The 14,844-nt window shown below is 45.7% G+C and overlaps 1 protein-coding gene across 1 annotated transcript in view; it reads left to right on the plus strand.

The window, feature by feature from the left end:
* The window catches only part of DUT (deoxyuridine triphosphatase), a 49,214-nt gene that overhangs the window by 12,651 nt on the left and 21,719 nt on the right, over positions 1-14,844 (plus strand). The gene's annotated exons all lie outside the window — the stretch shown is intronic.

Genomic DNA, 14,844 nt, shown 5'->3' on the forward strand with positions numbered 1-14,844 from the left:
ACCATCTTTTTTCGCCTGCCAAGCCAGCCGTTACGGATGGTAAAACCATATGCAAATAGGGGTTGGTCACATCCCTTCTGCACAAGACCACACGCATCCCCAAACACGTTTCGGCCTTGTTGGGCCTCAACAGTGAGGAGTAGCTTGGGTCTCTAAACCCTGCAGGCATGGGACCCACGTCTGGGCATGCCAGTCTAATCTGGGTGAAAAAGCAAGGTTCAGATAATACAAAACCTTCCCATCACTTAGGGAGACCAACTGAGAGGGTATGCCCAGACTTTGGTCCCTTGCTCGCTGCACCACACTGAGGCCCAACAGGCCGAAACATGTCAAGGGTTGATTGTGTTTCTGTGCAGAGGGGACCTGGCCTGGCAGTTTGGGCTGGGCTGCTGCCATTGGTGACAGCACCTGGCTATTTTGCATATGGCTGGACCCCTTTTGAAATGGTGTGAAAGGTTGCCCAGAGCAATGCCAGTGGTTCCGATTAATTCAAAACCTTCCAACCATCACTTTTTTTTTTTGGTCATGGTTTGTATAGAACACTCTGCTGTCACTATGGTCCTGGTGTGTCCCGTCACTCGTCCTTCAAGCACTTCAATGTTCCGACTACAGATCTGTTTTACGTTATTCTCACCTTTTTAGTATTTTCTTTATCCTGGCACATAGTCTCTAGTTAAATTTTTCAGGTTTCTTTCAGCCTGTTAATGTGCTTCATCCCCCAACACCCCATTCAAGGCATTAGTGTTGGGCAACATTTTCATATTATGATCTCTCTGACCAGTGTCAACCCCAGGACTTTTTTGCTTGGACTTGGTAATATTTGAACTTGAGTGGGAACCTTTTTCCCTTCTCACCTAGTCTTTTTACTTTTTGTCAGTGACCTTTTTATGTTTCTGCATAGTGTGTATGATTGGAGTTGGTTTCCTATAACTTGGACTGACCGTACTATTGCAGCACACTGCGTTTTAAATGCAGTGGCTTCCTTTTTAAATTCTTATTTCTTTGGTGAACTGGTCCCAAGAAGTAAAGGGTGATTCACATCTCTGATTTAGTGAGACAGCGCACTTTTAACCTATGTAGAGTCCTGCGGGGGAAATACGTATCCCCTTTCTTACTTGGCACAAATGAAAGTTTACTTGACTGGCTGGTGGCAGTGGTTTTACCTTGGTGACTAAATTATTACTTGCAGGCTGTTAAATCTGCCGCTGTAACGCGCATAAGGGCCACCGCTGCTAGAACGGTGGGCTCCTTTTTTTTGCCATTTCTCATTTGATTTTTTTCTGAGATCTTCGTCATCCCCAGCCCCCTGTCAGGGGATGTGAATCCACTTTACTTTTTGGGGAAATGTAGTTCATTAAAAGGAAGCCACTGCATTTTAAATGCTGTGTGCTGCAAAAGCGCATTACTCGGTCCAAAGGAAATTATAACTCTTAACACCCTGTGGAGAGGGATATAAAGTCACCAAGAGTAAAAGCCTAGGTGAAAAGGGAGGGGGGGGTGGGCAAAGATTCCCACTCACCTAGGGACAAGGTAAAATAATTGCCAAGTTCAAGGAAAAAGTTCTGACTTTGACACGGGTCAGGAAGATGTATCCTGCACATAACTCTGTATACTTGGAGATTTTGTACTGCCTCGGATATGGTTTCATGTAGTCTTGTACGACTTTAGTAAAACTGTCCTAACAATTGGTTACTAAATTGATTAGTTAAGATTGCTAGATGAACACTTTGTTCGCATATTAGTCTAGCTTCCCTTGAACTCTGTGGAAATGCGGATATCATAGACTTGTTTGTACCCATATTTTATTTCAGTTAATTTTAAAGTTAACCATTAAAATGCACTACACCTGGTCGATTTTTAAAATAATTGGGACTATTGTGTGATACGTCAAGCAGTGGTTGGCCTACTTCTAGTTATACTCAATATAGGGTTTTAATTCATCAACTGCACCTCAAGACATACACAAGTCATTTCAAATCTGCATGATATAGGCCCTATGTGTTTCAGAACAAGGGATTCAACGAGTGGAACACTGCCATTCAGTGTCCAAAGGACTGTAGAACGAATACCAAGAAGCCAAATGGCGTAATCCCTGACCACCCTTGCGCCTCTCCACCAAATTCCTATTGAGCGCCAATCACCAAATCGGTGCCTGCTGTAGGTTATCACAACCTATCTTGTTAAACTTGTACACCAAGAGATGCAAATGTATTCCCTGACCCTGGGGCGTAGTGCCTGGCACTATTTTGTTGGTTTGCATTTCCTGATTTGCCTCTTGTCTTGCATGGGAAAGGGAGATTTTGCTGCAGCATATTTGCTCGACAGGGATTTCATCAGTTTGAATTTTTTTTTTTGGCAAATGTTGGGGTGGGTTTAGGTTATTATGTAGGGAGGTTAAGAATGGGCTGTGGTGTCTCCCCCGCATATGTTTGTGGCAAAATTGACCATAAAAAGAAAAATGAAATCTATTTGGGAAAATAAGCTCAACCAGATCACCTAGAAACGTCTTGCACTGATTGGGGCAGCCAATACCAATTAAGAACATCTCCTTCTCCTCTGCATTTACGTGGTCTGCAATGTTGCATGGCTGAGCAGGAACAAGCCCTGTGTCTTTCTCTCCTTCCTGTTGGGGCTCTATGAAGCTAGTGTCTTTGCAGCTTGCCCCTTCTGAAACCTTTAATGCATCTAAGGTAATAGCCCCACAGTTCACTCTTTGGTTTGGGGAGATGAACCCAATCTTACTACATTCGACCCATTGTTCAATCAACAAAGCGACTTGTCGTACTAGATGGCTGACAGAGTTCACATATTTGTGGGTTGGGGTGTGTTTTTAGCAAGGGGAAGTGGTTATGGAGACCACCCACAAAAAGTAGTTTTTTTTCTTTCGTTATTTATAAGACAGGAACAATTCATAATTCACAGTGGCCGTGGGGAGAGGCGCTAGACAACTGCTTGGAGATTGAACTAACCGGAGTCTCCCTGAAGAACAGAACAGATTCTCTGAACCACAGAACAGATGCTCTACAAATGTATGTTTCCAGAACAGATAACGCACCAACATTTCCCTCCTGTCCCATTACAAATAATTACCCAAAATACAAATCACTTGGCCATAGACAAGGAAATATTATCCTCACAATCTCATTGGCTGCCTTCACTGTGGCACCATCCCTTTAGGCATGCAATTTTAATGACAATGCAAATACAAGCTGTTAGGAAAGGTCTCGTTGAATGAAAACTTCCCTCCATACTGATCGCCCCCCCCCTTTTTTTTTTTTTCCTTTAGCTGCACTGGACTGGCCTTTTTCCCTTTTGTAATGGGGGAAACTGACCTGTCCTTTTGGCTGTCGGTACTCAGTAGTGCAAAACTTAGTTACTTTTTGGTAACAGTTTATCATTGCACAGTAAGTTACTGTACCATGCAGTGGGGGTCCTTGTTTTTTCTGGCCTTGGACACTCTCTAAGGATTTTTTGCTGATTGTACAGTGTGCCTAGCAACAGACTGGTGGCGGCTGTAGCGCTTTCCTTATTTTTACAACTTTTTACCAAGCCATACTGCTCTTACTGCATGTGGCTTAAGACTGTGTCTAGTGTCCAACAGGCTGTGCCACATCTGTTCCTTTGGCCATTTTATCCCTTGGCCGTCCCCCTAGTCTTCCCAACCCGGGACTTCATTTGGGCATGCAGTGGCCCACGAAAACCACTTATTTTGCAGCTCCATGCAGGTCGCGTGTGGGTACCCAGGAAGTGGTCTGGCACAGTCTGGTTCCATTGACACTACGGGTGTCGAATGTGCACGAGAGCATGATGACCCCAGTTTTTGCTGCTGACATGCATGCATGGGGCAGATCTCATTGGTGGGATGGGTTCAAGCATTCACCGGATTTTGGATATGAGGGTTCCTGAATCCATTCCAGTAGATTGATGGAGCTTGGTGCCAACTATCCAGAAGAGCCGAGCAGAACAAAGGTGTCGGGGAGAAGCTGGATTTCCCCCCCCCCCAGGGCAGTGGGGGGCCAGCAGCCATACCCTCACCAGCTATGGGAGGCCCCAACACCTCCCATATGGCCCCCAGAAATGCAACAGAGTCCCAAGCAGGCAGCAGCATGTTTCAAATTGCAAAAACCAAAGAAAAGCACAGAGCTTCGTGCATCGCGAGTTCAGGCGCCGTCTCCCCCGGGGCGGTCTTGCAAGTAAGTTTTATAATCACACTGCAGGCTGACCTCACAGAATTGGATCAGCTCCCAGAAACCTATCTCCTCCTGTTATTGGCTGCAAAGTGGTGGGTTACATATGTAGCCCTTATAGAGAGCCTGATAATTGGATATTAACCTCCTGTGTCAGTGGGTTGATTTAGCTGTGCCAGCCCCCATTACCTAATTCTAATCTTGTTGCATGTGACTTTGTTCCCATAACTTTTAGCTGAACAAGCAGTTCGCACCTGGGCTCTGGCTTGTTACAAGTTATGTTTCAATGTTGTGCGTGTCCTTGAGAAAATGTCTTTCTTTCCCAGAAAGAAAAAAAAGCACACTGGGTTGCCGTGATTTATTCGCATTTGTGGATAATTAAAAAATGTCTGTCTGCAGAAAGCAATTTTATCTTGAATTTGCGGCCTTGGCAGTTCGAATGATTTGCGAGGAATGTTGATAAGGCTCCCCCAGCCAGTGTTCAGTGAGTGAAATGAACTTAGCTGTAATTTTCCTGAAACATAGCTTTACACTGTGCATTTAGACCATGTTAATTCATATAGGCATTTGCAAGCCTTTATACAGGGATTTTTGTGTTTGTAGATTCTGATATTGCAGCATTGATTCTAATGTAGCATAGAAGTTGCACTGTTGGTGAAGTGGGTGTGTTTCAGCATATTTGTCACCCATGGGTGCGCTGGGGCCTGGTTCAAATGATAAGTGCGCTCCTTGTTCTTCCTGGTGTTCTTTTATGTATGCGCTTGGGGTGCGGGGGCATGGATTCGGTCTCGATTTTCCCTCTTCAAAGGACTATTCTGAGACGCACAGAAGGTTGGCACCCGAATCCCATTGTCCCGGTGGAGCCCTGCTTCACTCTTGATCTCAGAAGACCTGTGAAGGTGCTTTGAACTTTTGGAGTGGTGGGATTAATCACCCTCGCTTCCTGGTTGCCCTTCAAGTAAGCCTGTTCCGAAGTGTCTGATAGTCCATTCAATGGACTCTCCAGCTCTACATGGGTTAACATGCAGGAGCGTGGCTTTTTAAAATTTTGGCTCGAGACTTTGGTGAATCCTAACTTTCTCTACAAAGCACCCCTTGGGGTCGCAAGATGAGACTGCGTCAAATCGTTAGAGTTGGGAGCCCCTGTTTCACTTGTCGTTCCAGGCATGTTTCCTGCTTTCCTACCCAAGGCATAAATTGGTTTTCAAAAATGGATTTGCAAAATTTGCTAATATTTTCTTTATTAGCAATTTTTTAATATTTGTCAGACTTTTTTTTTTTAGCTTTTTATCACTGAGGAAGAAATTGGTGAGCAGTTTCTGTAAAATGTAAAGGGTTGGGGGCATGAATAGACACGTGGATATGAGGCTCTGAACATTTTCAGTGCAAGGCTCTGTGCAGCTTGGTGCATCAGTGTTGCACAAGGCAGTGTATTAGTGTATTGTATGTTTGACCCCTCATTTGCTGTCTAAAGGAGATTCAGAACTTTCATGAAAACAAAGTTCACAATGTTAAGTAAAGTCATAGCCTTTAGGTTGGGAGGGAGGATAGCTCAGGAGCAAGGAGTTTGTCTTGGTAGCAAAACAATGCTGAGCAACAGTTCAAATTGTGGTCCCGCGCTTATTGACTGGTCTCCAGTGTTATAAATGGTTAATTGCCTGTGGCTAAAGGCATAGCATGGTTTTGTGGCGGGCAACTTTAGATGACCCTTGCCTTTCAGTTGACATCAACTGTTTCCAATAAAGTATTACCACTTTTGAGAGGAGGGAAGGGCCGCTGCTAACTGTCTTAAAGCCAGAATCCGATAAGCTCAAATGCAGCATTCCAGCCTGCAGATCCATGAAGGTGATATTTTATCTCTGTTGGCACTCAGAGCTGCCACCTGTGGTTTTGTTTTTGTTTGCTTTTAAGGGAAGCAGGCTTTGGCCAGTATTTGCTTCACCAACAAAAAAGAAATTGCCCATATTTCCGTGATTGATGGTGCATATTTTCAGGACCTGAATATGAGCAAGGAGGTTTGAAAGGGGCTGATGTGTGGCACTCCAGTAGGGTCTTGGCATGGGGGCACCGCCTGGGCACAGGCGCAGTGGCTGGCCGTGAAATGCAGACAGCTACTTATGTTCCCAGCTTCCACTTGGCTTGGGTGAATTGTTAATTCTGAAGACTCGACAGTAAATGTTTCCTAGATATTATGCAACCAATATGAAGTTGACCAAAATGAATAAAACATTTTATCAAAATTATAGTTATTGAATTTTCTAATATAATTGCACATGGGTGGTCTGGCCTATAAATAGTCAAGCCTTCAGTATCAATTATGGATTACATGGAAAGAAAGGGTGTGTTCATCTTTTGCTCAATTTAACTGTTTTGACAGTCTTTTTCATTAACATTTGGTGCTTCCTACGCTATATGTATTAGGTGTGCATCCCACTTGGCAATACGCAGAACTAGGTTTGCCATCAACCGCATTTAGCCGTGTGATCATGTACACTTTCAAGTGATGATGCACTTGCCCACACAATAATATATAGGGGAAACTATGGATTTAGATACACTAAACTTTACTGAAAAACATGGAGACCATAATTTTAGGAAGGAAATTGCAGTACCATATTTTAAATAAAGTTAACATACTGGTATAGTATCACTTACTACTGGAGACGGCTGCATTGGTGTTCTTCCTTCATCAACCACTCGTGTTCCTTACCAGACAGCTTCTGAGCACCTGGAAGCCAATCCAAAGGTGGGAAATTGAACCTCTGACGACCACCTCCAGACTGCCAAGTTTGGACCAAAACCGATATAACGCCAGTCACTTATTGGTGGCCATTTGTTCATATGCTTTTACCCATAGATGATCAAAAGTCTGGAACAGCTTTGTTCATCGCAGAAGATGCCCTCTCGACTCGTGAAACTTGTTTCACCCCTTCCTAATTCTTCCTTAACTTGTTCCAGCTTCCTAAAAAGGTGCTTTGATTTTTACACACGACCGGGTGCTTTCCGGCTTTCCTCAAACATTCATCATAGGGCTCGACTTGGGGTTGCCACCTGGAGTTTCTGTGCTCTAAAGGTTATTCACCATTTACCCTTAACTCTCTTGCACTGACTCCACTGATATATGTATATATGTACTTCATAGTGTGCTTACATGGTAGAATTTTGCTCACCCTCTCTCCTCCTGCCCACCCCTATTTAGTTTCTTCCTGCAAGACCAACAACCCTACATGGCATACTAATCTATATTCTTCGATCCCCTTTCCTCATCCTTGCGGATATTCCCTCCCCTTCCCCCCCCCCGACCCCCACACAGGGATGGTACTGGAACCTTTGGCAGTGATTGAGCTACACCCCTCCGCCCCCCCTTTAAATTAGTTCAATGTGCGCCCCCACCCCGAGTCCCTGCCCTCAGGTGCCTCGCCTCTGTCCCTTTTTTCTGCGCGGATGGTGTCTGACCTGGCAGCTAGGCGCACAGACTAGCTTTACGCTTGCTCTTCTTATTCACCTCCCAGCAATGTCCGCTGTAGGAGGCTTCACGAGATGGCCCTCCTGCAATTGTGTGTTCCCAGCCTCGGACCATGCACTCTTGTCTTGAGAGCTTGGGGCCTGACCACTGCTAGGACCATCCCTGCTCTCTGAGCCAGCTAGGCCAACCCTGGTCCTTCATGCAAGAAAGTTCCAGTCCCCTTCCCTCAGTAAGCATTGGTGGACTTTGCAGTACAGTCCGCTGGTCGTCGCAGGGCTACATTTGCCCCTCACAGCCTTCTGGCTACACGCCACAGGCGCCTAGGCGTTTTGTTCAGGAAAGGAGGCACCGTGCCACTGAGGGCTGTGCCACTCTGGATCTGGCGGCTTGCAAGCATAGATTCTTCCAGGGCTTCGTCTGTGCGATTCCCTGCAAATGACCCCCAGTTTAGAGGTTTATGTTTAGGCATGTCATTTTGACCAAGTTATCTTTTAGTGGCAGATAGGGCTGGCATGAGCAAGTCATGTTTCAAGATTTATTTTTGTCTGTGGTGTAGTTTAACGTTTTGATAGACTTTCAACTAATTGCCTTTGTCGTCACAATACTTGCTTATCCAGACTATAGTTTCTAGTTTCTTGGCTTCAATGAGCTTCAATCTATTTTGTTTTCCACCATTTTTCTTGTATATAATGAACAGCCGTTCCTTTTCTAAACTGTCAGGGCTCCCATCCATTTGAAATGTCTTTTACTTTGAATTGGAGGTGTCTGCTCTTTCAGTTAAATTGGCATGGTTGGAATGGCTGAAGAGGGCAGGTTGGCTTGACACCATTTACCAGGTGGTTTTTTAGAAAACGACCTATGACTGTTGAATAAACGAGCATTGGGACTAATTTCGAACCCATCTATAGCCCAGTGGGTCATGTGGAATAGACACAAGTTAAATTTTCATCTCCTATGGAAGTTATATTTTTGTGTACGAGGCAAGGGAGGGGGAACAAGGATATCTTAATAGGCCCAGTTGCACTTGGATCGTGCTACACCACATCCCCACTTTCCCCAGAGATGGCTCCTGCTTACTGAGTAATTACAGATACCCAGGAGCTCTTTATTATTTTTTTTTTAAAGCTACTGGTCCTCCTCCCATCCTGATTTCAGTCCCTACCTTTGTGTTTGGAGCTCACGTCCATCCATCCAGGGCTGCTTCTTTTGCCATTGCAGTAAACCTGTTGAAATGTCCTAATGTGCCATTGTAAAGTGCATTGTTCGCCTACTGTAAGGGTGTCCCTAATTAATAAATGCACCCCATTTCCTTCCCAACACTACCCACATACGCACTAGAGCACTCCCAATGTAAAGCAAACCCGCTCCTAAAAAAAATAACATAATATTCCAAAAATCCTTCTTTATCCCTGCACTCTGCTTCCATATGTTCACATTGCATGTTACTTTCATTGCATGCAAATCTTGAGTCTGCAGGTGCACACATTGTCCTTGGCTTAAAGATGCATGCTTTGTATGTGATCCTTATTTCTTTGGTCCTGGCTCTCCCTCCTTCACAACTGGGTGGGAGCGCCGGCGTGTGCAGGTGGGCCAGAAAAAGCTGGCTGCAAAACTCACTGTAGAGCCTATGTTGCACGTGAGTCCCTTCGTGCAGGTCCCACATTTTACCCCTTCGTCACCAATGCTCCACTCCCAGTTCCTGATTTTTTTTTTTTTTTTTTTTTTTTTTTTTTTCCCCACCTACTGGGTGAAACTTTGCTGCGCTGAGTTTTTTTTGGGAGGATTACATTTTTGATGTCATACTTATTTATTTTTCTTAGCAATTTGCTCATTCATTTTATTTCAGTTTGTGGCGATTCCCGCCACGTATGCCAAATGCACAGTATTCAAGCAGTGCATCTGTTGTCAGCAGCAATTCTCGGCTGATTTCCCCCTCATGCCTGTGTCCAGTGTTTGCGTCCAGTGTTTGAGTGTTTTGGGTATACATCACCCTATGAGTACTGTCTTTTTGCTGCAGTATTCACCCAAGGTCTCTGCAGACTCGTCTTCTCTCCATGTCACAGCTGGGACCGGTACCGCAGACTTTGTAAGGAACAAGAGGGGGGCAGGGGGGTCAGGGGGGGGGGGGGTCTAACATTGGTAAAAGGGGTGAGGTACGTGTTTTGGGACTGGCCTTCGGTACCTAGGGGAAGTCCATTTCAGTCATGGGACCGTTCAGGGGGTAAACCCCGGGTGTGTTCACGAGTACCTCTGGGTGATAAACAATAACACCTACAGGTGGGAAAGAGTCTGAAGATCCACCCGGTACTGGAAGAATTACTTACACCAGACAAAATGATAACAGTACCAGGGGAAACCCTTTAATACCTCTGTAATCTGAACAGCCACGTGTTCTTCGAAGAGGCGCACACCTCCCAGGGGTTGACTGTACCTTCTGATTCCACTATCTGCCAAGCTAAGCGGGCTACTGCATGTAAACCTTCCAGTACTTTGGTAACAAAATAAGTCTTATCCTCGGTAACTGTACTGCCCTCAAGCTCCTCTGTAGTCCCATGTCCTCTCAAGAGGCATAAACATTTTCACTTGAGATCCAGTCCGGTACCGACTTTTCCAAGGAGCAGAAAAAAATCACCCGTTGCATCTATATCTGATTCTGTATCAGATTCCAGTCTAGTTTCTGACTCTGAAGACTTTGATGCTTCTAAATGTTTCCACAGTTCCCCCAAACAATTATTCAGCACTTCTGTGAGTGAATTTTCAAATTTTACCACAATTTTCGCATCGGGTGGGGCGGGGGGGGAACCTCATTCAGATCAGCACATTTCCAAAGCTTTAGACCCCAATAAGATGCCTAAGGAAGAGCCTTTCATACTTATCTTCCTGCATAATCTGCGGTAGTTTCAGCTGTACTAGGCACCAAGGGGAAAAGGTCCTGCTCCAGTTCTAAATAGGAATGCAAAACCCTGGAGGCACAAGGTAGTCCTACACTAATGCTACCGTACAACTCTGGCAAGTAAAACACTGCTAGTTTTAGCAGGATTTAATATCCTTAATGGGGGTAACCTGGAGTGCTTTACTGTCTTGCTCCCTCAGGAAGCCGCTGATTTTTCATTTTGGATTTCAGAAGATAGGCGGCTATCCAACCGCTCCAAATGGTTAAGACCTCACCAATGCAACTGCAAGAGCGGTCACTGACTCTCCTTTTCACCAGGATATTCAAGAGCAGGTTCTTGACAATCCACAGCAAAACACTTTTTGATCTCTCTCTACTGATGAGGTCTTTCAAAAATGTAAAGCCAGTGTCACTGTAGCTAAAAACCATCGCTCAATTTCAGTGAAATAACCATATCACCGGTTCAAACCATGCCCTTGATGGAATAGTGGTCCTGCCACATCCATAAAATCTTATTACTGTACTAAGAAGAGAAGATACCTAAATCGGGGCCGCCTCCTTCAAATTCTTCAGAAGAACAAGGCTTTTTGACTTCTTCGGGGATGTACATACCTTCTGGAGCAGCTGATATTCAACAAGTCATCTTGAAGTTCCAATCAGGTTCTTATAGCTTGGTGGTTTCAAAAGCTCTTGGTGCTAATGCTCTTGTATAAACCTAGTTCCCTTTACATCTTGTGTCTCGGTAGGATAGATCGGGGGCAATGTGGTCGCCTTGGAAGCAAGATGACACGGAGCACCACAGGTTCGATCTTCGGGTCTGCACTTAGAAACCGCTGGGTATTAAGCGGGTTATAAATGACCACAATTAAAAGTCTACGTATGAGAACAGTTCAGTGGCATCTTGCCTGCAACTGGAACCAGCTGGTGCTGTCTCAGGAAATTAATTCAAATTTCAGGACTCACTAATCTGGTGGAACACCCCAGAGAATCTTATATTGGGTGTCCTTTTCAGTCTTCCATGTCACCAAATAGTTAACAGACTCCGAGTACGGTTGGGGAGCCCATTGTCTAGGTCTAACCGCACATGGCCTTTGGTCTCCTGAAGAAAAAAGGAGCAAAAGTCCTGGAACTAAGCCATATTTCGCTCTAAAATAATTTCTTGCCACACTTCAAATGGTGCAATTTCTCACGGACAATACCACTGCATGTTCTATATCAACAAGCAAGATGGTACTCTATCCCTTCCCCTGTTTCCTTGCACAGAAGATTTGGTATTGGGCCATTCAGAATCGCATTTTCTTGTTGGCGGCCCATCTGGTGGGAAATGTGAAACTGTCAGTAGCAAAGACAATTTCCCTGTAGTCCTGGCTCTCCCTCACAACTGGTGGGAACGCCTGCACCTGCAGGCAGGCTGGAAAATCTGTCTGAAAAAGATGGCTAAGACATGCGTGCGTCCCTGGCCCACACATTACCCTCATGTCACCAATGGTCCACACCCAGTTCTGTTTATCTGCCTACTGGCCAGGTCGGAATTTTTTGCTGCGCTGCAACTCCCTTTTCGGGGCATTCCTTTTGGCTGTCCATCCCTTTTTCCCCTAGTGAACTTATAAAGCGCACATTTGCCCAAGGGCATCTTGGTGCAAGACAGCGGAGGTAGAGGCAGCGGTTAGAGCAAGGGAGGCCTAGAAGAGTGACTATTTCAAGGAAAGGCGGAAGGTAAAATTGTCCACAGTGGTGCAGAGAGCCCATGGGAGGTCATTCCAGGCCCTCTCTGCTGTCACAGAAAAGGCATGGCCGCCTATCTGCGACAGTCTGACACGAGGAACAGAAAGCAGAAGGGCAGTCTGAGAGCGGAGAGGGCGACCAGGAACATAATGAGAACTTATTTTGAAGATATTTTGTAAAAGGCACAGCGAACAATACACATAGCTTTTAAATAGGATCCGCTTCTCAATAGGCAGCCAGTGGAGCTGTCTTGAGTAGCCGAGACATGTGTGCTCAACACGGAGGACTCTGGATCGATCAAACAGCTGCATTCTGAAGCAACTGGAGCCAATTTTATGCAGTACCGTGGCTGGCCAAAATAAAGCGAGTTGCAATAGTCAGCCGTGCTGAGAACAAGGGTTGCTACCACAGGGGCATGGAATTGACCAGGAATAAAAGGAAGAACTTTCCACATTTCCACATAATTCGTAGTTTGAAATGGCCAGATCTACAAACCGCTGCAACCTGCTCTGCCATAGAGGCTGAAGGGGAAATAGTTACCCCCAGGTTTTTACTGAAGATGGCAAGGGAAACTGTCCCAGAGAGATGGTCCAGAAATCCGGGGTCCAGAAAGAAGAGGACTGGCGGTGCTGACAAGAACCTCTTTATTGCCAGTTCAGTTTTAACCAGTTGGCAGCCACCCTGGAGCCCCGATCCTCTAAACTCCACTTAAGCTGGGCTGTAGTGTCGGCACAGGTAGGATCCAGGCGGACCAAGGTCTGCGTATCATCGGCATAGGAGTAATATCTCGACCTGTGGGGGAGAATAAGAGGCCTAATATAAATGTTGAACAGAATAGGGGAAGAGTGGATCACTGAGGAACCCTGCATGACAGCAGCACAGATTTAGAACCAAAGGAGGGGTGGGGGGAGAGACTGATGGTGAATGATCGGCCAGGAAGGCAAAGAACCAGCTCAGAACCTGGCCAGACATACTGGCATCAGACAACCAGAGAGTGGGGGCGGGGGGGTCAGTGTAGGATGATCGACTATGGAATGCTGCAGATGGAGCTAACAAAAGAACTGCTCCAACACCACCCTGATCGACTAGGCAGGCAAGATCGTCCAGCACCGAGTTAGGAACAGATTCAGTGCCCCTCCCTGGCTGAAAACCAGACTGAAAGGCATCAAAGAACCCAGAAGATTCCAAAAAGGATGAAAGGGGGGTAGACCCAAGCTTCTAAAACCTTCAAAGAGGGCAGAAGAGAGGATGGAAATGAGCAAGTCCTCAGGGTCCAATTAAGGCTTTCAATAAAGTAAGCAAAAGAGCATGCTTCAAAACCCATCTTGAAACGATGCATTAACTGTTGTAGTAATGAGGGATCAAGTCTCCCGAAATATCCGGGATGGCATCCACCGGGGAAGTGGATTTAAGGCAGTGAATGTCCCCGAGTATGTCCTGATCGGAAAAGATGGGGAAAGGAAGTCCGGGTGGCGTTGGGTACAGGCAGTTCGGGAGGGGTCAAGGCGCCAGAAGATTTACCAACTGGATCTCTATCACTACGTATACTTTCAATCTTGGTATGAAAGGCTGAGTCGGAGGACTTGCGTCGGTACTGCACAGGAACCAGTCTTTGTACGAGTGGAAAGGGATTGGACCAGTTCAAACAAAGATTTGTGTATACTTAAAGCATTTTCCACCTTCTGACTAAAGGATATTTTTTTGCCGCAGTAATTGCGTTTTGGTATGACGAAAGGCAAGTTTATATAGTACAATAGCTTGTGCGCCATTTCCTCTCAGCCCGTCTACAGTGCAGATCTGAAAACCACATCTCAGAGGGGTGATTCCCCCCACCCCCCTTACAGAGCCTAAGGGGGGGCCAGCAGATCAGCTGCTGGAAGACTCTAGAGCCGCTGGAGAGCAAGGGCCACACTGAGCACACTGCAACTACAGATGTATCATAGGTTGGCTCGTAATTTGTCACTTTGTGCCAGCTGCGTTTAAAGGTAGCATGTTTATAATGGGGTCAAGCTAAATAATAGAGAAAGGAATCAGAAAATGATCAGACCACCGTATAGGATAGGCGGGAAGAAACGCAGATAAGCGCTTTGGACGCACAGATGAAATCCAAAATATTACCTAGTTAATGAGTTGGTTCCCACATGAACTGAGGGAGACCAAGATCTGACAAGGATAGGAAATTGGGTTCCTGGCTTGTATGGTAATGCTAGCAGGCAGATTTCTCCCAACCACCCAGAGATTAGGGTGCTTAATCTTAAGTGCAGGCAAAATTCTGGAAAATTAACACAAAGCGGCATCTGCGCCCGGAAGACAGTATACCACGCAGACAGTATGTGTGAATGTAGGGGGAGATAGCAATGCGGGCCAACATACACTCCATCTTCAGAGTGTACCGGCACAGTGCAAGCCATTTTAAATATTGTCTTATGAATGATAGCCAGTCTGCCACCAGGGTGAGCTGACAAGCGATCCACATGAACTAGCTCGTAGTTGGGTGGCAGGGCCCAACAATGGAGGGGGCCAGATGACTCCCTTAGCCAGGTCTCCGTTAGAAATGGGAGATATATGATATA

The sequence above is a fragment of the Ambystoma mexicanum genome, chromosome 11 (genome assembly GCF_040938575.1).
Source record: "Ambystoma mexicanum isolate Mex_15411 chromosome 11, UKY_AmexF1_1, whole genome shotgun sequence".
NCBI lineage: Eukaryota > Metazoa > Chordata > Amphibia > Caudata > Ambystomatidae > Ambystoma > Ambystoma mexicanum.